At 42.6% G+C, this 24,412-nt stretch overlaps 1 long non-coding RNA gene across 1 annotated transcript; it reads right to left on the minus strand.

The window, feature by feature from the left end:
- Window positions 1-22,458: 22,458 nt before the first annotated feature.
- Window positions 22,459-24,118, minus strand: LOC146758350 (uncharacterized). Its single transcript, XR_014934589.1, has 2 exons — window positions 23,991-24,118; window positions 22,459-22,521 (listed from the first exon to the last, which is right to left on the minus strand). It is a non-coding gene; the product is annotated as an uncharacterized LOC146758350 (long non-coding RNA).
- Between the last annotated feature and the right edge of the window lie 294 nt (window positions 24,119-24,412).

Raw genomic sequence — 24,412 nt, forward strand, 5'->3', positions numbered from 1 at the left:
AGGCTAGGGCCAGATGGGTTTATAATTAGATGCACACAGGCTCTGACCTATTAATTGAAGCTCATACTTCCCTGTAACTATACCCCACATTCAACAAGGTGCCACTCTAAAGCTATCAGTAGAGAAAGGCTCTTCCTTCCCCACTTGATAATCTGCTTAAAATCTGCCAGTTCCATGCTTTGTTGAGAATCCTACAGTGCTCTGTCAGTTCTGAGTGCACCACATCATGCCCAAACACTGAGAAAAATGGAGATGCTCTCAAATGAAAGCAACAATTGCAGTCCCTCATGGAGGGATGTGCATGGATGACTTCAGAGGGAAGAAAGGAGCAAACACTGCAAACAGTTTTGGCCTCTTCTCTTGTAGATACGTCAACTTCCAGGAAGGTTTTGACAAATGACACAACTGATGACGACTTCAAACTCACCATGCAGTACTGTCCCAAGGAACAAAAGACAAGGTAACAGAGCTTTCTGCATAAGCATGTATGGTTTATTCTACTGCCCTGGTCTACAGGCTTCTGGAAAGTTGTTGTTTTCACATCACTGGTGCTCTGCCCATGGCTTCAGTTCCTATAGACAGCCTTTAGTAGCTCCAGTGTGCACTTCTGATCAGGGAAGAGGAATGTGGAAGAAACATTCCTTATTTTTCCTCATTTAATTTCACTCTGCAGTCCTTAAAAGACCTGAGCAGTTAGAAGCCAATGTGACCCATTAGTTTGGCCCTGTGGAAAATGTTAGGTTATGAACACACCTTGTGCAACAATAGAGCTCTTGTATCTCTTCTGTGGGTCAACAGACGTTGAGAGGAAATCAGTAATGTTATCTCCTGATCCCAGGACTCAGGGGGGTCCAAAGAGGGAACCAACAGTGGTATTAAACTAAGCAGACTGAAGAAACACAGAACTGTGGCATGTATTGGCATTGCAACTGACAGCAAGTGAATAGTATTTCAGGTGTGAGAAGTACAGACTGCCCTGCCCTTCCTGCTGGGGTTGTGAGGTGCTTGTGGTGTCTGTCAAAGCATCTCAAATAGTGGATGGCAGGTGAAGAAAAGCTGATGCAGCAGGTATTGATAAGGCTGCTGAACAGCCAGCCAAATGCTTGGAATATTTTCCATCAGTTTTGGCAGACAGCCCTTGGTTGCAAACCCCACCCCATCACCACCACAGGTGAAAAAAAAAAACAACCACCACCTGTGTTCAGTAGATGTTTTCAGCTACTGGTAATGGCACTAGGAACAAGAGCCAGACAAGTAAACAAAGTGATTTCTCTTTCAGTGCATACAAAAAATTGAGCAACATCTGTAGACACTTAGTTAAACACGTCTTGCTTTGCATACCTCATTTTTCTCATCTAAATAAACTGCAGTTTGCTCAGTAAACTCTCCCTTCCCTTATCCTGCACTCCTCGCTGGGTTTCTTTTTTCCACAAAGGGGAATTAAGTAGTTCTTATAGTCTCTTTACAAAAATAAAACCTACTTGGCATGGTGAGCCTTTCTGATCTATCTTATTACTGATATTTATACAGATGCCCCAGTAAGAACAAATTTATTGCAATATTCATTGGACTGAAATTGAGGTTGTTTGTAATTTGAATGGATGGCTATTTGTTGGACTTGTCACAGTATATATTTAACACATCTATAGCTGTCTAGCTGGGATTATGACATCAGGCAGTATTTATTGTATGCAATCCAGCAAATACTACAGGAGGAATAAATTTTAAGAAAAAGTGTTGCAACCAGCAGCATAATGAAGGCACAAAGAACGAAAAACTTGGTTTAAACAGAGATTCCCAGCTGTGCTGAAGGAGGGGAATATTGAGGATGTGAGGAAGTCCAGGTGCAGATTTCAAGTTCTTTAAAGTGCCCCAGCACTCCATTGAAGAACAGCTGACCTTTCCTTCATGAAATGGACATTTTTCATTTAGAAAAGGAAATGAGAATGTTCTTCTTTGATTTTTTTTTTTCTTTTTATTGTTGTTATTATTATTATTTCCCACTGATTAAGTAGGGTTAAAAAGTTCTGTGGGGACTATTTTCCATAGGAAGCAATTTCATCAGAATCAAGTACTTCACAGTTAGTTTGACATTTTTACTATTCTGTGTTAAAGCGTTATTGAATGTTGTATTTCATTGCAATGGGTTCCAATAATCATTTATTTATTTTGTGTTCTGTGTTTTTTACCATTTCAGGTTTAGCTCTACTTTTCAGTGCATTGCAATCATGGCACTTTTTGCACCATCGGGCTAAAATGTTTTATTCTAAACAACAGTGAGGTTTGCTTGATTGGCTTTTAATGATTGCTTAAATCAGGAATATTGAACTTCCAACTAATCCATCTGGATGAGACTTGCTTTTAACGAAGAAGAGACTGGGAGGGCAAAGATTTCTCAAAGAATAACAAATTTCCTTTTAAAAGAGTTTCCTGTAATCTTCAGAAAATGCAGATTCCTTAGTAAAAGCAGTCCCCAGCTTCCAGATACAGGGATGGATATCTTGAAATATTCCACTGAAAAAGCCCACAGTGTTATTTCTGTTGAACAGATAAAGCCGTTTGAGTGGGAGGACTTGGAGGAGAGAGGAAATGAGGCCACCGGTGGAACTTGCAGGTGTGAGGGACTCCTTGTTTGCAAGGCCAAAGCTTCCCATTTCTCATGGAGCTGCAGGAGGGATGGAATGAGCGTGGGGTGAGTGGAGTTGTCCTCCTTTTTCTCATGCCTCCTGTTTGCCTTTTCTCATGGCAGAAGGGTGCGTTTGCAGGCTGTGTCACTGCTGTGCGGAAGTGGTGGGCCCTGTCCCAGCATTTCCCATTCCCAGATGGATTCAAGTTGTCCAGCCCCAGTCCCATGAGACCACTTTCTCTGCAGACACACAGTTATGTGTTATGGGATGTGATTTTCAGGAGTGACTGTAGTTGCTGGGGACTGATAAATGCATATTTACCCTTTGCTTAATTCAGAGGAAAAAGAGGGTTGAAATACTTCAGTTTTTATATCCCAGAGCCTGGAATGGCTGAGGATGAGACATGAGAGGGCAGTGGGTAACACTCCTTGTCCAGATCCCCCTCATGGACTGCTAAGGGTTTTAATAACAGTTTTTGAAACAGAAAGCAACCACCAGCTAAACACAAGCTGTCAGCAGTGGGAAATTACAGCATGTAATTCCAGGAGACCATAAGTTTTCTTAGATTTGTTAGAAGCCTGCAGAGTGTTAAAGACAATAGAACTGAAAATAATTATATAGGAATTAAGGAGTTCAAGCAGAATGACTTATTCTGCTCACACAAAACTTCGGGGGAGATGAATTAGAATGGATTATTAGCATATTCCACTTTCTCAATGCACTTCACAAGGAAGGAAAAGCAGAATAACGTAATGGAGCTGAAGATCCATGTTTCCATAATAGCTGCGTCTGTCCTATCCTACCTGTGAAAATAATTCTCTGCTGGTGGCGATGCTGTTGAATATTTTTATTTCTTAGCTAACCTTACTTTGACTGCATTATACCTGGGCAACAGCTCTTACTGAGAGCAAAGAGAAGCATATGGAAATGATAAGAATACTTGCACAATAATCCATTTTTACTTGAGCTCATACATTCTAATTGTCCTCTTGAGGCTTGATCCAGAGTGCAGTGAAACCCAAAGTGGGCTATCTGCGTTGTGGGTCAGGTTTTTGGGTCACCCATACAAAGTAAGGAGTGAATAATAAGCAGCAAAACACTTGGTGCCATCTCCTCAGGCCTGATCCTGGTGACAGCAGCAAGAATTTGGCCACCAGTTTCACTTGGGGTTCATAGGGAAAAGTGGGATTTGGGGATGCTGACCCATCTTTATGTGTGATTGTGCTGTGGTGTCTCCTACTAAGCTTTACCCTACCTTCCTAGATGTAAATATTTATGGGGAGTGGATGCTTTCTGTTGTCTTTTTTAGATACAGGTATGATACAAGACCAAGATGAGTCAGGACATCACTATAGTAATCATCAGAATGGTTTGGGAGTTAATGGGAGCCTTTGGGCAAGCCCTACACTCTCCTGATTCCGCAGTGGCAGAAACAGGTCTCTGGTGAGCCTCTGGATTGTGACACTTCCTATCTCCATGTGTCCCCTCCTGGTGTTGTACTTCTCTTTGTGCCTTGAGCTCTATCAGTGTTACAAGGATCTGAAGATGGATGTGCAATGGCCAAGTGTAAGTCATATTACTCCGTGGCAGAAAGAGAAATGTTCAAGCCTGGAAACACATAAGTTAATAAAAAACTCATTTCTCTTGCCTACTTTCAAAAGAACATACCTTATTATATTAATTCCCTTGTCATTAATCTAATAAAACACTACTTTGTTCATAATTTACTATACCATTCAATAAGCATTGTAATATTTGTGCAGGGCAAGTATATAAATCATAGTTGCCCTTCTCTACTTTTTTTACTTATCTGGTTCTTTCAAGGTCACTAACCTACCTTATAGCTCTCATCTGGTTTAAATATTCTGCTATTACCTTTTACACCTCGCTCCCTGGTCCATGCCTATTTAGATATCTGCAGCTGCATCTTCTCAAATAACTATTGATCCATGTCTCCTTGCTAAAGGTTACTAACTTCATCAGCAGTAATGATATAAATTACATCTGTTAAAGCTCACTTGCATCTTTTTTCTGATCAGAAGGCAATGACTGTTTTCTGATTCTGACCATCTTTTCTGACTGGGATAGCTGAAACACGGGGAAAAAATATCTTCAGGATAATGTCTTTATTTTGACACATGCAGATGTCCAGGCCCCAGTCATGCAGAGAGTTTAATCAGTCCCTACTGATCTCCAAGAATCTGAAATGTAGCTGGATAAGGACCCAGTCCAGCAAAGTACTTAAGGATATCCTCAAGTAAACATATGATGAGCCCCATTTTTAGCAGGATTTGGCAAGAAGTGCTTTTTGGAGTGGAGCATCTCGGAAGACGCTGCTTCTTGGAAGGGCTGTGTAAGACCAAGGTTCACCAGCACCAAATGCAATCTCAGTCCAAATTGTCTGGTTGTCTTGCATTCATCAAAGCAACTCTGCTCAACAGTATTGCTTGCAGTGATGGCTCCATGCCTCAGGGGAGGCTGGTGAAGTGTGACTTCTTCATAAGTGCACATTTGTGACTGCACACCTCTTAGTACGTTTGGGTTTCTTTTGCTGACTATCAAAGAGACAACAAAATAATCTAGGAGTGGGCAGAGGAATCTTCTGAGTCCTGCAGGACCCAGCAGCTGTGTTTGCTGTGTGACATCTGGACACTTCATCAGATCTTCTGGCTTTGGAGTACCTTGAACCATGTGCATCAGTGCTATCCTATGCTGAAAAGCACAAAGAGCATCAGGAGACAATGAGGGGGAAGGAAGCCCATTGCCTGCCATGGTAGGGCATTCACTCCTTCCTCCATCACGGACATCTCTTTGGCTAACGTGGCTAACGAAGAACAAGGCTGGGACTGTTATTACCACAGAATGGAAGAAAACAGGGCTTGAAGATACCCAAGGAGGTAATCTCGTCTGACCCAATGCAAACAGTTCTTGACACTTGTTTATTTGACATGTTTCCCTAACCTTCCCAGCAGCAGTGAGACCCCCCCAGCCTCCCAGGTGATTTCCAATGGTCTTTGCAACAAGGAAGATTTTCACAGATTATATATATATACTTTTTAAGTCTCCCTTGCTGCATTTAAGTCCATTACTTTTTGCGTTTTCCCTATGGACGGCAATTTATTGCCTATCTCTTTGGAGAAGACTTTTACATAACTGAGGACTGTTATCACAACTCCTCTCTGCCTCCCTTGCTCTAGACTAAATAGCCCAGATAGGAGGATGAAAGCTGGAATGGGGTGTCAGGGAGAAGGGGCTAGAGAAGGAAATCACAAAGGGATTAGTCCTGCTTCCTGCCTGTGCAGAAATGGATATTTCCTTCCAAACAGTGGGGGTGTGGAAGGGGAGAGGTTTTTCCATGCTGGTGATTCACCACTGCAGCTCCATATCTAATTGGGGGAATGCTGCCTCACAGCCTGGAGATGAGGGGTTTGGGCTGATCGTTGCTGAACTGTGATGCTCCTGCCCAGCCTGTGTGCTTGGGAAATAATTTTATAGCAATGAGGAGCAAATTCAACTCACAGGTCAGCCCCACTGGGGTGTGTTTGGTTACACTTCTGTGTTTCTAGGTATGGTCATTTAGTATGGCCCCATCTACCCATCAGCCTGTAGCAGCATCCACCACGAGCCCTGCCATGGAGTCAGAGCCCTAATGCCAGAAGGATTTCAGGTGGAGTGATGCTGCAGCTCCATGCCCTGCACACGGGATGGAGAGCCGCCCGCCACCCACGCTGCGACATGTGTTCCGCAACCTGATGGCTGTTCATAAAACCAGCACGTGGAACAGGAAAATGCCGTCTGATCCAAAACGCCCTGGGGTGTATTATGTCAATGTCATATCCATTAGGAAAGTACAGCGAGCGCGCCGAATGGCTTCTTATGCTCAGAGCCCGTTTCTATTATTCACATCTGCTGTCAGAGCTGCAGCACGTACACAGCCCCAGCTTTGTGGCTGTCCAAACCTGCAGGAAACAAAAATAGCTCCCAGCCTGGAGAGCTCTGAAAGCACAAGGTGGGGGATAATGTAGGAAAAAAGAATGTGGCTCTTTACTGCTTTACTCTCCCAAACGGCTTTCAGTGCCACCTGTAGCTCAAAGTGTTCCAAAAGCAGCACTTAAGGTAGAGCTGTTTTCCCTATGCTACACAGGATGACAAGTTTATTTACATTAGGAAAGGGTTGCCCTTGAAGAAAACCAAGAATTAGAGGCTGTTTTGGATAGCAGAGAAGTTCTTTGCTTTGCCAGTGTGGAACAGCCCAGCTCCAGCTTCCCCTGTTTCTCATTGCTGCAGATGTTAAGACTCTCCAGTTCAATTTCATGGGAAAAAAGCTTGATAAATTACAATCCAAATGAATTTTCTTTAGCTCTCCTTCCTCCCTGGAGTGATTTTGGAGGTGACATTTGTATTTCTGAATTAAAACCACATTTGCCCAAGGCCTGGAAGGGAGGAGGCAGGGGCAGAAGGGAGAGAAACCCTTTTGTTCTCTTCCTGGTGGTTCCCCCTCACCTGTTAGGGCCAAGCTCCAAAGTAATTCCTAACAGCTGAGGTTAGCCAGGGACATCTAATCCCGGAAAGCTGGCTCTGAATTCCTGCACCAGCACATAGTGCTCGTGTTTCAGCAGCAGCCATTTACATGTAATTCCCCCAAACCTCTGGAGAAGTGTACAGGTAGGTACTTATTTAATGGAAAAGAAAATATATACATATGTATATATATATTTCACAAATCAGAGCTTAAGTGGCATCAATATCAGTGGCAGTGTGCACATTTTTAAAGGTAAAAAGGCTCAGGAAATGCATTAAGGACATACCAGGGTCTTTCCTGCATACCTTAAACAGCCATGTCTGTAGGACATATAAGAACTGCGATTCTCAGCCAAAGGAAGGGTGAGGCTTCTTTCTCTGATTACCCCTAATGCAAAAAAGATCTCACTTGGGTTGTGCAAGTGGGGCTTCAGGTATCTTATGGTTTGCTGCAATGACCTGTTTGCTTACAGAGTGGGTGTATGGAGCAGCCCAGCACCCCAATGGAGAGAAACCTCCTGGGATTTGGCGCATTGAGGTGAGATAATGCAGTGCCCAGAGGCTCACTCCTAGGGAAATGCCATCCTAGGTATGAATGGGAACAAATTGAAAGTATTGTGTTAAATGGTGTTTTTAATTATTCCAAAGAGATTTGAGGGTGTGTTACCATGCAATGCTCCTCATCAGTTCTGCTGTGCCTTCCCCAGTGAGCAAAATTCCAGCAGCCCCAGTTTGGTGTTGTTTGATTTTAAAGCATAAGCTTTTTATTAAGAAGAAAGTCACATTTTTGCTGCTTAGCTACTTGAATGTGAATAATGAAAATATTATTTGTTCGGGACAAAGGAAGGCTTGTTTTTAAATTATCTCATCTTATTGGTTGGTTATAATGGAGCTGCTTGCATGTGTGTGTGAGCAACATCTGGTCCCTCTGCTCCAAGAGGGGCTTCACCACACTTGTACAAGCAAACTCAAGGAGAAAACAAGAGCTGAAGGTGCAGGTGTTCAGGGCTGTCTGTCCCGTGGAGTCAGCATTGCTTCCATCAGGTTGTAAACCAGGCGTCTGAAAAGAATCAGCTCCCAAAATATTAAAAGTTTCTCAGAAGATGGACTATTAGATAGTATTGATAGTTAGAAAATGGTCTGAAAGGTCCCTGTTTCCCTCACTGCACCCCCTTATTGACAGGTTTTATCAGCTCCTTTTGTGAACATCCTTCACTCCTCCCATGTTCCTGCTATATTTTCTTTTCTAAATCCAATAGGTTAGCTTAATTTGGTTAAATTCATTTGTACTTACTTTGAAGCTAGCTAGGAGACAAGCCAGAATCTGCTCTGATTTTCACACTGTATCAGCTGAAAATTAAAACCAGTAAGTTAACCTGAAGATACAGTCTCTCCTTACAGACCTGTATCATTCATATCTCCTTGTCTCGACCACCAAAATCCATTTCTCTCTGCCTTGTCCCTCTTATAAAGCCAAGGCTGGCAGGACAGCAACAGGGTCACCCTGGATCCCTCCACTTCTGGAGGATAAAATATCTATCCCCTTGGCTGAGGCTTTATAAAATACTGTCCCCAAGCAAACTGTTTCCCAGTAGCAACCTCATCTTGTGCTCTCAGCTCAGAGCAATGCAAAGCCCTGGTTTTGTGATGGTTGCTCCATTACTTAGCTCTGAGTCCCACTTTATCAGATCGATTCTTCCCTTTTCACAGCTCATCTGTCAGGATTCTCCCTCTGGAAAAGAAGATCAGAGCAAATGGGGAATGAGGAGAATAAAAGCTGTCCCAAACCTTTGACCTAAACTTAAGGTAAAGCCAAATGAAACCCTAGAGGTTTGTAAATGTTGGTGGGACTTTTCAACTTCCTACCTTCCCCTCCTTTATCTTTCACTTCTTTATGCTTCTACATTCACTACGTCTAATTGAAATTCTAATGTAAAGCCCTGGTACCCTAATGAAAAGACTGTCAGAGATTTTAGTGGCTTTTCGTTCAGCCTCCCAGAGAAAGGAAATGATTTCTTTAATGGAAAATGTTTTTAAGCTTAAGAGAAAACAAAACCAGAGGAGAAATGGAAAACCAGAAGTCAAATGCAATTTTCTGTCTAGTAGCCAAGTGCTCTCGGTCTGATCCATGCCTGTTAGATTGTACAGATATTAGATGGTGAGGTTAGGAGAGTTCTTATCTGAGCTATAATCATGGATAAGGGAATTGAGGGAGGATCATGCAAGAAGCTCAAACAGAAATGAAGACACAGCTATTAGGGGTAATTGTTCTGCTGTCATTTGGTGGTGTGGCTGTAGTGACAGTTCCTCTGGATTTGTGTTTCTGGTTGGGAGTTTGGTCTCCTGTAAAGCATTAACCTGCCAGGAGCTCCTATTTGCACGTTCAGATTGTGTGCTTTGTGTGCGCAGACTGGTATGGCTGCATATTTTACTTGCAAATACATGCACAGCTTATCTAGAGAGTTATTTCCCAATATTTGTGTAACAGACACAGTTTTGATTTTCACATTCACTGGGTAGAGAGAGACATAAACAGTGTGTGCTTCAGAGACACCTCCTCTGTCCTAATGGAAAATAAAGATGTGGAAAGTGGTCCTATGAAGATTCTGCCCATAAGCAGCTACTGCTTGTTCACAATGAGGATATGAACGAGCTTTATTTTGTTATTATAATTCATCATAGAATGGCTTGAGTTATAAGGGACCTCAAGGATCATCAGATTCTAACCCCCCCTGCCACAGGCAGGGCCACCAACCTGCAGATCTGTTACTAGACCAGGCTGCCCAGAGCCCCATCCAGCCTAGTCTTGAGCACCTCCAGGGATGGAGCATCCACAGCCTCACTGGGCAGCCTGTTCCAGCACATTTCTCATTGATATTTTAATTTAACCATATTTTTATATTCTATTTTTATTTCCATATATATATATATATATGTTTATATTTGTGTATTTGTGTTTATATACAAATTTTACAGTTTTTTTGTTGTTGTTGTTGTCTTTTTCAACCTTGTGCCCACTTTGTTTCCTGTTTCAGATCTCCAAAGTTCTTTCCAGTGTCACACCTGAAGGGTATATTAAAACACCCAGCACTGGTGACAGCAGCGACTCACTGAGGTACCTAGTGGTGATATTGGAAGGTTTGCTGCCTTCATAGCACTGGTTGGCTTTGTCACTGGAGGCTTGGTTAGCTCCAGCAGTGTGCTAAACAGTGGTCAGCTCCAAAAAAGAATCACAGACCTTGGCCCAAAGTTGTCTGAGGTCTGCAGTCCATCTAGTGCAAAGCAGTAGGGGTGGGAGGAATCCTAATGACAGAGTTCAGGGACAGAAGAAATGATCTTGTTTATTTACTTCTTCCGTCTGAAATTAGAAGTGGAAGAATTCTAAGTTGCTGACCTGATGACAGTCAGTTTTGACTGTCAGAACTGTTGGAAATCTTGTATTTTTCTCCCTGCTCATCTTGGATCTACTTTTTCATTGGCTGCAGTGGCTCAACTTGTTTTTTGGGCTGGTTTTCTGTTTTTTTTTCTTTTTTCTTTTTTGTAAATGTTTGATCTATTTGTTTCTAGAAATCTTAAAGGGCGTGAATTACTGGAAATGAAGCAAAATGTACCAGACACAAAGTCAGTGCATTCTATGCTTCTCGTATTCTCTGAAGACTCATTTGTCCCTTTCCTCCTTTGAGATGTTTCCTCTTTTCTTTCTGGTCTGGTCTTACTGTTTGCTTCGTCGGCCATTTGTTATATGTCATTTGGCGAAATATCAGCGAAGTCATTCTGACAATGAGCTGGGAAAAGAACAACAGAAGCTGGTGAAGGTTGTCCATAGAGAATCATAGAAAGGCTTGGGTTGGAAAGGACCTTAAAGCCCACCCAGCTCCAACTCCGTGCCGTGGGCTGGCTGCCTCCACCAGCTCAGGCTGCCCAGGTGCCCCATGGCCTTGAGCACCCCCAGGGATGGGCACCCACAGCTCTGGGCAGCTGTGCCACTACTTCACTGCCCTCTGAGTACAGAATTTCTTCCTAACATCTAGCCTAAATTTCCCTTCCTTAAGTTTAAAGCCATTCCCCCTTGTCTTATCCCCTTTATCCATTTTGGCTTTTGTTTCATTTTTTATACTGGGTTTTATTTAAGGTATCATTTCTCCCTGGAAATCTTGCCTCGCTGCTGTGCTGAATAGAGCTAATTTCCACTTGTCCAGCTCCATGGCTTCAATACGGAGATGCCTTTACAGCTATAGGCATCCCAGATAGTCATCTCTCCCAAGACCACAGCTTCCTAAGCACAGCTGAAATGGGCTTTGACCCAATCTGGTCTCAAAAAACTTTCCACTTCGGAGCTTCTCTGAAGGTTCGACTTGGCTCTGGGATTGCCCTGACATTAGCTGCTCTGGGGCTATTGAGTTGCTCTGTAGCTCGATGTTTATTGCTGGGCTGGACAAGCTTGTCCCAGCTTCAGAGCAGAATCAAGCCAAGGCAGCTCCAGCTGCAGCATGCAGCCTGCCAGACAGGCAGCTCTCCGACAAGCCTGTTACTACAAGTTCACCCCAACCAGCAGCTCTGGCAATCTCAAAAATTTGCATGAAGTTCATGTTAGTTCAACGTTAGCTCACTTTGCCAGCAATTCAGCAGCTCCTTCACGCTCGAAAAATTTGAGCACACCTACCAAGCAAACTCTCTGGGAATGTCTTGAAGGTGGGCAAGCATTTATTTTTCACAAATACCACAGCACAAGTGAGTTTGATTGAAGATTTTAAGTCCTACTGTGTATTTGCTTTCTCTGCATGATGTAACAGCATCTAGATTAACTTCCAAAAAATGTATAGGTCAGAGAAAATGTAGATTTATATAAGAATATTCTTTTCCACTCAGTGAGAACTTATGCCAACTGCATTAAAACAAATATTTATAAAGACTTTTAAAATAGTTTCTGATGCTTTGGCTGTACATAATAAAACACAGCCTGTTGAAATGTACTTTTTTTTTCCACTGAAGCATTGTGTGTTATAGCTTCCATAATATCGTTAGTAGTTACTGAGGTCTTGCAGAGCTGAGGATGTTCATGCTGTACAGATTTAGTGTATTTGTTCTGTCAGTATAACAGTAAGTATTTGCTCAGCAAACAAAGAGAAAACAACACTGGTCAAATTTTGGAGATTTTGCTGGGGAAAAAAAGAATATTCTGATGTGATTTATTTTTTAGTCCAGAAATCCATGAGGGTAGATAGAGAAAGGACAAGGGGGAATGGTATGAAACTAAGACAGGAGGAGGTTTTTCATACAGAGGGCGGTGATGCACTGGAACAGGTTGCCCAAGGAGGCTGTGGATGCCCCATCCCTGGAGGGATTCAAGGCCAGACTAGATGTGGCTCTGGGCAGTGTGGTCTGGTGTTTGGACCCTTCACATATCAGGGGGTTAAAACTGTATGATTTTTGACATTGTTTTCAACACAGGCCATTCTACAGTTTTATAAATACTGCTTACAGATCCCCAAAAATTTATGCAGAGGAAAAGGTAGATCTGTATCCAGTGACTTCTTCTAATCCCTGTTTGCACAGTGCCATGAGGTATTACCCCAGCTATTGGAGCAACCCCACTTCCATCCTACTGGAAAGGGTGTCACAAGGAGGAAGCAGAACTGCTCCAGGCATAGTGCAGAACAGATGGTGGCTGTGCTTGGCTGACCATGGGAAGGATCTGTGGGAAGGAGCAGCCGTGGGACACACAGAGCAAGGAATGGGAGGCATGTCCGCAGTGGGAGGCAGCACTTGCGGTGTTCCCAGCTCTCACCATTGAGCATTGTTTGGAACAAGTGTTGATGCTGTATATGAATGTAAAGCTTAATTTGTGGTTTTTACACCCACCACATTTCTTGGAGTTGACATTTTCTGGGACTTTGGGGTTTTTTTTATCTCTAGGCTATTGTTTTGTTTGCTTTTTCTTTTCTTGGCCATTTTACCAGAGAATAGCCCCAGTTTTTTCATCTTCATAACAAAATAGCATGCAATCAAATTATTCCATGCTTTATTCTGCTTGAAGATGCACAAACCTGATGGGCAGTAGAACACTTGGTTGACATAATGTGGTATAGCTACACTGTGAATCGTTCAGGTGGAAGCTGAGAAATCCCAGGAATTCCCTGTGGGAATGTGGCACTGAGAAAATGAGAAGGCCATCTTTGCTCCCCAGTCAAACTTGTGCCCAAAGAGAGGACAAAGTAGATTGTTTATCTAAAATGCCTCCAACTGGCTGTGACTGAAATGTACAAAGGTTGTTCTTGTTCCTGGTGGTGCCCAAAAATGGGCCAGGTGTTTTGCAAACAGAAGAAAGTTACAACTGAAGATGTGGGAGAGGGAGGGAAGGGATTCAAGACAGCATGTATTTAGTGGGTGCACAGTCTTGTTCACAGAAAACTTCAGCCCTTTCTGATAACTTTATACACTAAAAGAAACATTTTTCTTACAGAGAACCGAAAACCTTCCTGCTCCTCCTGCAGAAGAAACAGAATATACTGCATTAAGGTTTGTACAAGTAATGTAATACTAACCTCAGAAAACTGGATTGTTATTCTGAGGATGGAAGAAATATAGGGCTGGCACTCTTCTGCTGGGAATTTCCAACCAAATGGGATAATGACATCTGAATTCATTGACAAGCAGGTTGCAGAGCAAGGTGTTGGGAAGAGATGGGGTGACCCCTGAGCTAGCATAATCCTTTCCTCCAAATGTTTTCCCCTTACCAGTAAGAATAGAGGATTTTGGCACATGTGGCAAGAGGATCAGAGAGAGTCAGCTAGAAGAAACAGCCAAGTCGATGTTGATAGACGTGGTTAATAGATATCTTCCATTGGTTGAAAGTTTCTGATCTAGTTTCAAGGGCACTTAAATTTTCAAATTTCCTTTCCATTGAACATGTACATGCGAAGCTGAGCAGGAAAGAAAAAGGCTGGCACAAAGTGATTTGCCTAGCTGCCCAATTTCCATCATATACTGTAATTACAGCAGCGTACGCTTGGGACTGACAGTATTTTTCAGCAGTTTGGTACTTGAGAAATATTAAACCTACATCAACTATTTGTGTAGACTGTCACCTTCTTCAGCAGGTTAGTTGTGCCAGTATTATCCAACTTAAATAGGGAAAGAGGCAGATTAAGTGGCTCATCTAAGGCCAAGCAACATTGCCAAGACAAAATCTGGTTTATCCTGGGGAATTATTGTGTCCCAGTCACCAAAGATTGTGGGATTGTGTGCAGTATTTCAGAGAAACTAAGGTGCATGTCCCTATGGTAAGTCAGAAATGACACTAGCTTGCAAAGTTACGTACTCACCAGGGCAAGTACACAGAGATGGCACAGTACTGCAAAAGGCAGCAGATCCTTGTGCTTATGGATGGCAATGGGTAGGTGATGAAAAACATCCCCACGTTACTGCCTGTGGAAGTCCCATGGTCCTTACTTCTTTAAAGGAGATCTAGAACATCAGCAGGTGACCAAAATGAGTCTAAATTTGTGATGAGCTGTTTTGTGACTTTGACTTCTTTCGGAAGGAATTATACATTATTCAGGTATATCCTGAAGTCTGGGAAAAAAAGTGGCTAAAGCTTCAAGTCCTTTATCCAGAAATTAACCCTTTCTCTCCCATTGTCACCTGCAGCCAGCCGCTGTCCCATTACCTGAAGGAGATTAATACCAATGGGGCTATTTCCCATATACAAGGAGAGACTGCAAGATGAGAGGAGCAAAAGAAGTTGCGTGTCCAGAGAACCTACAGGAGTCTCGAGGTAAAAGCACCTCTGAACTTGAATACTGAATGCATGGTAATTTTAGGGAAGTAATTATCCCCTAGACAGATGACTAAATTCCAGGGGGGGGAAAAAAAAGATGTTTACATTGAAGAATTGGCTAATAACAGAGCTAATGTGTTTATACATGGGGGAAAAAGAGAAGCCAGGCCTTTTTTTCCTGGGCTGTCTTCTCTTATTTTGTGTTATGATTTCCACTAAAGGAAGCAACCTCTGCAGAACAGATCCAATTGTTAACTAATTATGTTTCAGCAGAAATGAGCAGGGTCCCAGATTTTATTTGGCTTGGATGTTTAAAGGCAAATAATAAGTTACATAATAAAACAACAGAATCATTAAACATTGATTTACGTGTTTATTTTGCTATAAGGAATGAAATTTTTATTGGAGCTGAATTAAACAGAGGTTTATGTGCTTGTATTCCCCATAGTCCTTTATACTCTAGTAATATAGCAATATTCATAAATCATACCAGAGTTTTCAAATTTCCTTAGGAGTGACCTAGGCAAGAAACCCTTAGCAACTTGCTGAGAGACTTTAAATTAAATTCAGCTGTAATATCATCATGACTAATTTATGGCTCGTTTGGTTGCTGCAAAGATGCGTTTAAAGAAACCAAAGTACACGGTGAGGATAAGATAAAACATTGGTTTAGTATCATGCAGTTACTCCACTGGAAAGATTTATTCACTTTTTCATTACCTCATTGAACATGGCAAAACAAACAGTTTCTTGAGATGGAATAAATCTGATTTCTATAACGAAACATGTCGATGGTAGACCTTCAACCGAGAAAAGGGGGAAAGTACAATTTGTACAATTATTGATGGACTCCATTCCCTTTGCTGTTAGATGAGGTTGTGCATGTGTGAACATGTATACAGCAGCACACACATGCATGTAAGGCCTGTGCATGTACAGCCTGTGCGTGTCTGAACACACAGATTCTCATGCATGCAAAGCGTCTCTACTCTAGCATAAGTTTTACTGTAAAGTATCATTAAGATTGAGACAGGCAGACATCACCTGGCACAATCTGAGCTATGTTTCTGAAATGCTCTGAATTCCCAAAGCCCTCCTCTGTTCCACTGCAGCTTTAGAACTTCCTGCAAGTCTGGTTACACCAAATGGAGATTGATGAGAAAACACATTTTGAAATTATTAAAGGTAATTTTTTTTTCCTTTAATTTCTTTTACCACAGAATGAAAAGGGTGAAAAATGATGTATTTCCCCAGTAATTAATTATGTGGCTGACTTCTCAAATTTTATGTGGGCAGAAAACTCCCTCTTAACTCAGTGTGTGTTGGGACCCACACCATAGCATCTCGCTTTACATCACCACAGTGCCATCATCACCTATTGTCTGAGACATGGATTTTTCACTCTGTCCATGCTGGTTAACACCAGCAAATCATTCCAGGCAGGAGTTAAGCTAAAATATATCTTGGTCTATGTCTTTTTCAGCTCCTTCTTCAGGAAAGTGCATTCCTCTGGTGTTGGACATTCTAGGACATCAAGCTCCAGGAGGTGAATGGTTAATTACCCTGGTGATGGGTGCTATTTGGAGGCATAATACTGTTGTAATGAGAATGTACCATGGTTCCCCTTAAAGTATTGCGGAATGGCCTGGGTTGGAAGGGACCTCGAGGGTCATGAATCTCCAATCTCCTGCCACAGGCAGGGCCACCATCTCCCCATTTAATACTAGACCAGGCTGCCCAGAATCCCGTACAACCTGGCCTTGAAGTAAGACATTGGCTATTGCTGGTAGTTACTGCCTTGCAAAGTATTAACATTCAGTTATAGTGCAGTCATGTAGGAAAATTATAGATGCCTACAGGATGTTACTTAGCAACACTTGGTGTCGTTGAGTTAGTCATGAAGAAATGGAGTTAAAGAAATACAGAAGATATTGAAATCATAAAATAAACTGTGGTACAACTTGTGAAAGCTGTTCTGCAAATAAAGCTGTCTGTTTCTCTTTTTGGCATAGTGAGCATGGTAGAAGAGCTTGAGATCTGATCTGAAGCAGCACATTTAAAATACATAACTAACAGAACAAGAGCGTTTTTTCCCTTTGTCCTTGTTTCCTGGGAAAAGCATCAGAAGTGCTGAGCTTTTGAAGATCTTCTCCCTGTCATCCTGAAGCACTGACTGGTCAATTAAAATAATATCTCCTTTGGAAAGCATTGACTGCAGCTGAGAATGAAAGCTCCACTCTACTGTATCTATTTTACCCATTCATTAATTTACATAACTCTCTCCACCGTGAATCAGGTGTCTGTAGGCACATCTCAAAAGGAGGAGAAGATCACAAAAATAGACATTTCTGTTAGAGATTAACCTTCCATATGTTGCAGATCTCTCTCAGACACTTATCTTCGCTTATCTGCACCTGTTTAAATTGGAAAACCCACAGAAATCCATCTCCTGGGAGATTTCCAAGGTTTCTTGATTTCATTTGGGTCAGAGCTGCCACAAGAGATGCATTTCTCAGAGACCTTCTAAGCTGCTGCCAGGAACAGGGAGTGCTGGGCTGTGCCACTTCAACAATAACAGAAAGAGTTTTCTTTGAAAAGTCACCAAATTTTATAAGCTTAAAAAAAAAACAAAACCCAAGCAAGCAAAAAACAAAAACCAACTTTAGCCTCGTTCAGTCTCAGATCTGATTAAAAGAGCTGCCCTGATTTATTGGTGTCAAACAAAGTATGTTTGGGTAGAATGCTATTTTGTAATGGAAAAAGCGTCAGTGGAAGCACCGCCTCTCAGTGCTGCTTGGGTTGGATGAGTGCTAAGCCTTAAATTATGACTGTACTGCTGAAGAAAAGGAGGACTGCTGGAAATGCTGCAGCTAAGAGGCCTATCTCTCACTCTTCCAAATAAAGGTATCTGTGGAATCAGCCTCAGCAGTAACACCAGATCTGCAGGCTAAGTACTGGGCAGTATCTGCCCACTCTGTGCTTCACCTGCCCTGCAGAGCAGGTGGGAAAAGGTTTATTGTTCCTCTTCTACCAGAAATGTTGAGCTCTAAATGCAGAGCAAAGTTTTGGGGAATGATTCACAGGATAAATTTTCTGTATACATGAATTTAGTTTAATAGTCTCTTGTTGCTTCCTGATGTCCTTCCATCTTTGTATTATCATCATTTTTAATGGTTAATCCCTTTTATTTTGCCTAACTTCTTGTTCATCCACATTTCCTCAGCCAGGAACCTTCTCCCAGAGCACTGCCACCAAGATGAATCTGCAGGGTCCGCCCAGAGACACCTGGAAAATCAAGTGCCAGAAAGCAGCGGTGCAGGGGAGCCAGCACCTCTGTTAATAAGTCGTTTCATACCTGCAAGTACTTGTCCCACCAAGCCAAAAAAAAACATCAACCTACTCATGCTCTTTTCCCCCAAACACCACAAAAGTGACTTTTGGCCTTTAAATCTGATTTGTTTCCATTTGAGAAGCCACCGAGACTATAGCTGAGACTAGAAGATTATTACCAAATATTAATTTAATTCAATAAAAGTTACTGGGAAAAATCAGCTGTGATATGCAACTGGAAAAGACAGCACTGCAGTTATCAGAGCCCCCTGTACATTTTTCTCCTGATCAAAAATGCTGCAGATGCTTTAAAATATAAAAAGAGAAAAAAAAAAAAAATAGATGGTCTTTGTCATATAACTATAAGCAGCATTTATTTTGCATGAGCAAAATTGTCTTCTGCCTTAAGATGTTTAATGATTATTTGAAAGCAACTTGATGAATAGAAGAGCGCTTACTCCCACACGGGACAAGCGTATTTTTAGACTGATTCATAATAATTAATCTCTGTCGAAGTGGAATGCAATAATTTCTCCTACTGGTAGGGGCTTTTCTGCTGCTTCTTTTCTGCTGCTTCTTTTCCTAAGGTAGATAGTTCTGCTCTGGGAGCATATTAGCTGATTTAAGTGGATGCGAGCAGGTACTCAGTTGTGTCACTGTTATCTCAATGATCTCTTAAGGAACACAGAGTACTTATTTTTTGTGGATACGGTGTACGCTGTGTTTCATCACAGACCTTTGTCGCTTTGTTATTTATAGAATTCAGATTACTGCAATTTAAAAGTCTCTCCGTCCTTGCTAGTGCACGGTGACACAAAACAAACCCAAGTGTTAAGGAGAAAAAGAAAGAAAAACCAAACGCAAAAAGAAAAAAAGAAAGAAAATGAAAGCAGCAATGTGGAAATGCACAGCTATAAAGGGAAGTGTTATTATTTGCTAATAGTTTCCATGTAGAAGTTTGCCGCTGAGTGCTGGGCTCTGTGCAGTGCAGGGGGATGCAGAAAGGCATCTGCCTCCATGTCCCTCCTGATGTAGGCAGAGCAGGACCGCAGTGCTCTCCAAGTTCCTTTTTTAGTAAAATCACTCCTTGTCCAAGTGCTGCTGGCCCCACCATGTGCCAGAAATACCCGCGGTCCTTTGGGACGCGCAGCCCGTGGCCCTGCCCGAGCCCCAGTCCACCCAGCCCATCAGGTCCCTCCCAGCCAGGGCTGGTAGCAGCACTGCTCGTGGATTCATTTGAAGGTTCAGCAGACAGAAAGCATAGACTATTTATTTATTTATTTGGTTGGTTTTTGGCACGGGATAGCAAATAACACACGCAGCTGTAAAAGACTGAGCTCAGGGCAGGATGTCACAGGCTGCAGGCTCTGTGTTCTGTCATCAGTTTCTTCCATACTCAGTTTTGCCTTTTCTGTGCTGCTGCCACTGGGGTACAGACAGACCCAGAGAAATGATGCCAATCTGCTACTGGCCCTGCATGCTCTGGCCTTTTCCAGCCTCAGAGAAGGTTTTGGCCCTAAAACCTTTGCCAGGAATCATCCCTACAAATCAAGATGTTTCCCCTCCAGGTGAGATGATGCTTTGTATGGGGCAGGCTGCTATCATGTTGCACTCGATGGAGATGTGTTAGCAAGGCAGAGGGAAAATGAGGTGTGGTGGAGCCATACAAAGTGAGCTTAGGGCTCAGTGGTGGTGCTGGGATCTAAAGTGCTGCTAATGAGGCTAATAAGGAACTTGTGAGAGGGAAGGAAGTGGTTTCAGGTCCGCTTGGATGTTAATGAATGTGACAGGGACAGACTTAGGGTGGAGAAGTCATGGTTGGGAAAGGGTCAAGTTGAGGTATTTGGGATAGACTCCCGTTGAGATGTTTAAGGAACTGAGCTGCTGTCTACCGAGATGGTGCTTTCTCCAGTACCTGTACAGAGCTCAGCACCTATGGTTCAGATCTAACCTTCCCAAAGGTTACCTGTGTCTGCCAGCAGACATGTCAGATATCTGCACACATGCACCATGTGGATAGAGGAGGTGATAACAAGCAAGCAAGAACATCTCTGATGTAGGGAACTATATACTGCTCAGTGAGTCAATCCTTAGTGATAGTCAGAGAATTGTTTGACTTAGAAAGGACCCTTAAAGCTCATCTAGTCCAACTGCCCTGCAGTGCTCTATCAGGTGCTTGAAGCCCCATCCAGTCTGACCTTGAAAGTCAAGTACTGACCAAGTAGTGACCAATACTTCCTACATGCTGAGAGGTGAGTCTGGGGCTTCAGGGCAAGGCAGGGTGTTCCCATGCACCTGAATGTCATCCTGATGAACTGGGTTTAGTTTCTTCAGCTACCTGAAGCTTACTTTTGTATTTTTGAGAAAAGGATTGCTTTTCAAAGGCATCGAGTGTTCCCAGTCACAGTAGTTATTCATGAGATTAGGGTTTTACAAGCATAACATATATGTCTCTGAGAAACAAGATTTCTGGCCAGTCTGGATACCCCAAGACTGGAAGAACTTTTTTATTTTAATCTGATTATGTTTCATCTGTCCCTATTCTCAGAACATGTGATATGACTGCAGGAAAACTTATGTTGGTTTTTGGATGACCCGTTAATGAGAAGTACAGAAAGCCCACGAGGCTCTGTACAGACCTGTCTTGCTGTTACTTGATCTCAGAAATAAGGCATGGTGTCATGCAGTAAACATGAAATAGAAAACCAAACATAAAGTCATTAAAAATGTGCCATCTGCTCCGTGCAGATGAGGAGCAGAAAATTCTTAGGAAAACTCTAAGGAATTTCTTAGAAACTTGACTGCTGTTGCTGAACTGAAGTTACAGTGCTCGTGCACATCCTTGTACTGTTGCATAGATGAGGTCTGAGTTCAGCTGCTTGTCTGACATAGGGTCATATTCATTCTGACACCAGGCGTTATGTTGCACTAGGAGTAAAGCAGACACTTGCTGACAGAGTTAAGCTGTACTCACAGTGAGGGATGGTGGCATTGCTGGGCCCTGTGTTGGAGGCTGGAGATAGCTGATCCATTCCTGCAGCTCCCAACCCTGCTGGGAACCTGAACTGTTAACCTGAATGCTCATTTTAATATGTTTTCTGCTGAAACTGTTCAAAAGCATCTCTGCTGCTGTGATTTTTGCTTATTTGTCATAAAGGGGAAAAAACACCAAACAGGAATTAACAAGAGGATTTTCTTTGTGACTTCAGTACCTCATTAGGAGGTTTATGATCAGGCTTTGGGAAAGCTTTCCTTGAATTATTTTAAGGTTGTAATGATAAAAACCTCGGGGAGGTCATGCACATGGGAGATTTAATACCCCTTCAGAACCATCTGGCATTAGATTACATGCAGGGAAAGAACAAAATCTGGCAGTAATATTCATCTCCATTAACCCAGAATATAGGCTGATATGATTATAGTGGAGAAAATGCTCTCACTCTGTCACCAGGAAAAGCTCTTAATAGACCCAGGCTAAATTGGTTTATAAAACTGAAGACTTCTTGAAGCATGGATCTGCCCTCTCACTGAGTGCATTAGCTTTGACTTTTAATATGTTTTATGTCTTTTTAATGTCGACAAATAATGTGTTAAAGCATAAAATATTGCTAGGGTAAAAGACAGTGTTTGGAGCTCCCAACTTACACTGTGCATGAGGTGCTAATGGTGTAAGCACAGCCTTGGAGCGTAGTCCACTCATGCTTTGCTTCTACCATCTCTTCAAGAGCATCAGCAAGATCATGGTACCAGTGACATGCACAGAAAAACCTGTAATGCTGTTGGTGGCAATAAGATCCTCTCAACTGTTTTTCTGAGAGCACAAACCAGCAAAGTGCTTAAGCAAGGACTTTGCCTGAAGCACACTGAGCACTTCAGGATTTATGTATATACTTAGAGCTAAGAAAGCCAGTATTTAAATTCTTTCCTTAACCAGAAGTTTAGGGGAAAGCAGAGAAAATAGAAAAGTGTAGGGTAAGAATAGGGACTGGAAAGCCACTGTTCTCTGCCCCTCAGTGTGAGGGTGTTTGGTGCAAACCCTTCTGAGTGAAGCACTACAGGGACACAGCCAGAGTCACCACTCTGTACCCAAACTGCTGGCTCTCCTCTACTCGGCTGCTTGTAGTTTCTGCATCATTCTCATCTTGTTACTCCCCATCTGCACAATGACTTCTCCAGACGTGGTCTCTCTTCCTTTTCAGATTTTCCTTTTCTTTCACCTCCTCTTCCCTCCACTCACAGCTCCATCTCCAGACAGCTCCTTTCCTTCAGCCAGAGTAATGATTCCCCCGTTACATGGAAAGCAAAACCATATGGGAGACAAGAAAAGGCCATTTATCTCAAAGTCTATTAAGATGTGGAGACCTTGCACTAAAGCTCCAGTTCAGCCAGCCTTTCTTGCACATGTTGCTGTCATCTCCCTCCATCAGAACAGGGATGTACTCCTGATGCAGACTCGCTAATATGCTCTTACCTTGTCACTGGGTTTGTGCTTAGCATGGCTCTGCATACGAAACATCTGAAGGAAGTAAAAAATTATAAAGCATTGCCATGTCTTTACTCTGAGCCTTCAAACCCATCTGTACCAGTTCTCCCTATTTTATTGTCATCCTGGGACAGAGTCACAGAGCAGTAAACAGAGTGGGCATTGAAGCCTGGCAAAGGGGAGTCACCAAATGGATGCTGCTACCTGAGTGACCGGGAGGGCTGACATTACTGAATTAACAACTGCTTTAGGATGAGAGAACAGAAGATGGCTGCTCTTTTAATTTGGGGTGAAAGTCTCAGTTTTTCACACTTCTGAGGAGTTAAGAGATACGGAGCCCTGGAAGACACGACTCTGCTGGAGTCCTTCAGTGTCTGCTGTTATGCTTCTGCTCCCTTCTTCAGAGTTGTAACATATTTGCTGATGGATTTACGCTGTAGTTGGAAACCAGAACCCAGGACAGCCTGTTCTTTTGCGTCGTACTATAAACATAAATACACTAGCACAGCCATTTGTAGCTGGTTCTCTGTATCTGCACAAGGATTTTATTATCTTTCTCTAAAGCAGTCTGAAGAGGAGCAAAAGACTGGCGACAAAAGGAAGTGCTTGAACAGGAACAAGAATAAAAAGGAGCAAAGGGCAGGAAGTTGCTAAGAGACCATGCAAGCAAGAGTAGGGAATTAATGGCAGATATCAAAGCAGCTATTGGAAACCGCATGTTTTCCTACAAGGGCTCATTTATTGAGGAGGAGCTGCTATCAGAAGGCAGCAATGTTGCTCTGGTCTGAAGTGCATTTGTAACAGGGAGAAAACATTTTCCCATCTCCAGTTTTGTTCTTTGTAGGACGAGTTGCTAAGTTAACGACAGGCCTTTAAATTAACTAATGTTATGGGGCAGCAGAGCGAGTAATATGGAAAAAAAAGAATGGAAGCAATTATGGTTTAAATAAACCTTATCCACTGCATTATTAGAAACTACCTGAGCTGAGATTTCAGCGGTGTTACATTTGTCCTCAGCTCTCCCAAGTGAGAATCTGGGCCCCACAGGGTTGAACAGTTTGGGAAATGCTGAGTAATTCCAGCACTGAGCTCTCAGCTGCTGTCTCAAATTCCTGATTTTCACATCTTGGTTCCATTGTTACTTTGCCTCTAATACACGATGGGTCTTTTGACTATAAAAGAACCAACAAGACAAGACAAGCAGGTGAGGGAGAGCAAAAGAAGAACAATTGTATTGAAAGGCACTTACCTGATAATGTTGGCAATGGCCTGAAAAACCCACACTGGCCTCCTCAGTACCTCCCAGTTCTGGACTCAGTTTGAGATGACATCTGCCATAGAGTGATAGTCTTTCTAGATGATTTTAATGGCCTTTCCAACCATAATGATTCTGTGATAGCCCGTTGGCCACAGCCGCTCTGAGCAGGGCAGGGTGCTTTGCTGGCTTTGCTTGCACAGGAAAAATTATTGCCGTCTTTCAACCACCGCTCTGGGAGAAGTGCTCCAGCTCTGCTATGTAGAACGGTTCCAGCTGTTCTCCACTCCCCCAGAGATATCATCAGAGAGCAGTCACTTACACTGAGATTACGTTAATGATATCAAAGGGTGTGGAAGAAGGCTGCTAATTAGTAAGCCCTCAAGGCACAAAGATATAAATAGCCCTGAAGCAGC

Source organism: Coturnix japonica, chromosome 15, assembly GCF_054131305.1.
Source record: "Coturnix japonica strain WE chromosome 15, WE-NBRP24, whole genome shotgun sequence".
Lineage (NCBI taxonomy): Eukaryota > Metazoa > Chordata > Aves > Galliformes > Phasianidae > Coturnix > Coturnix japonica.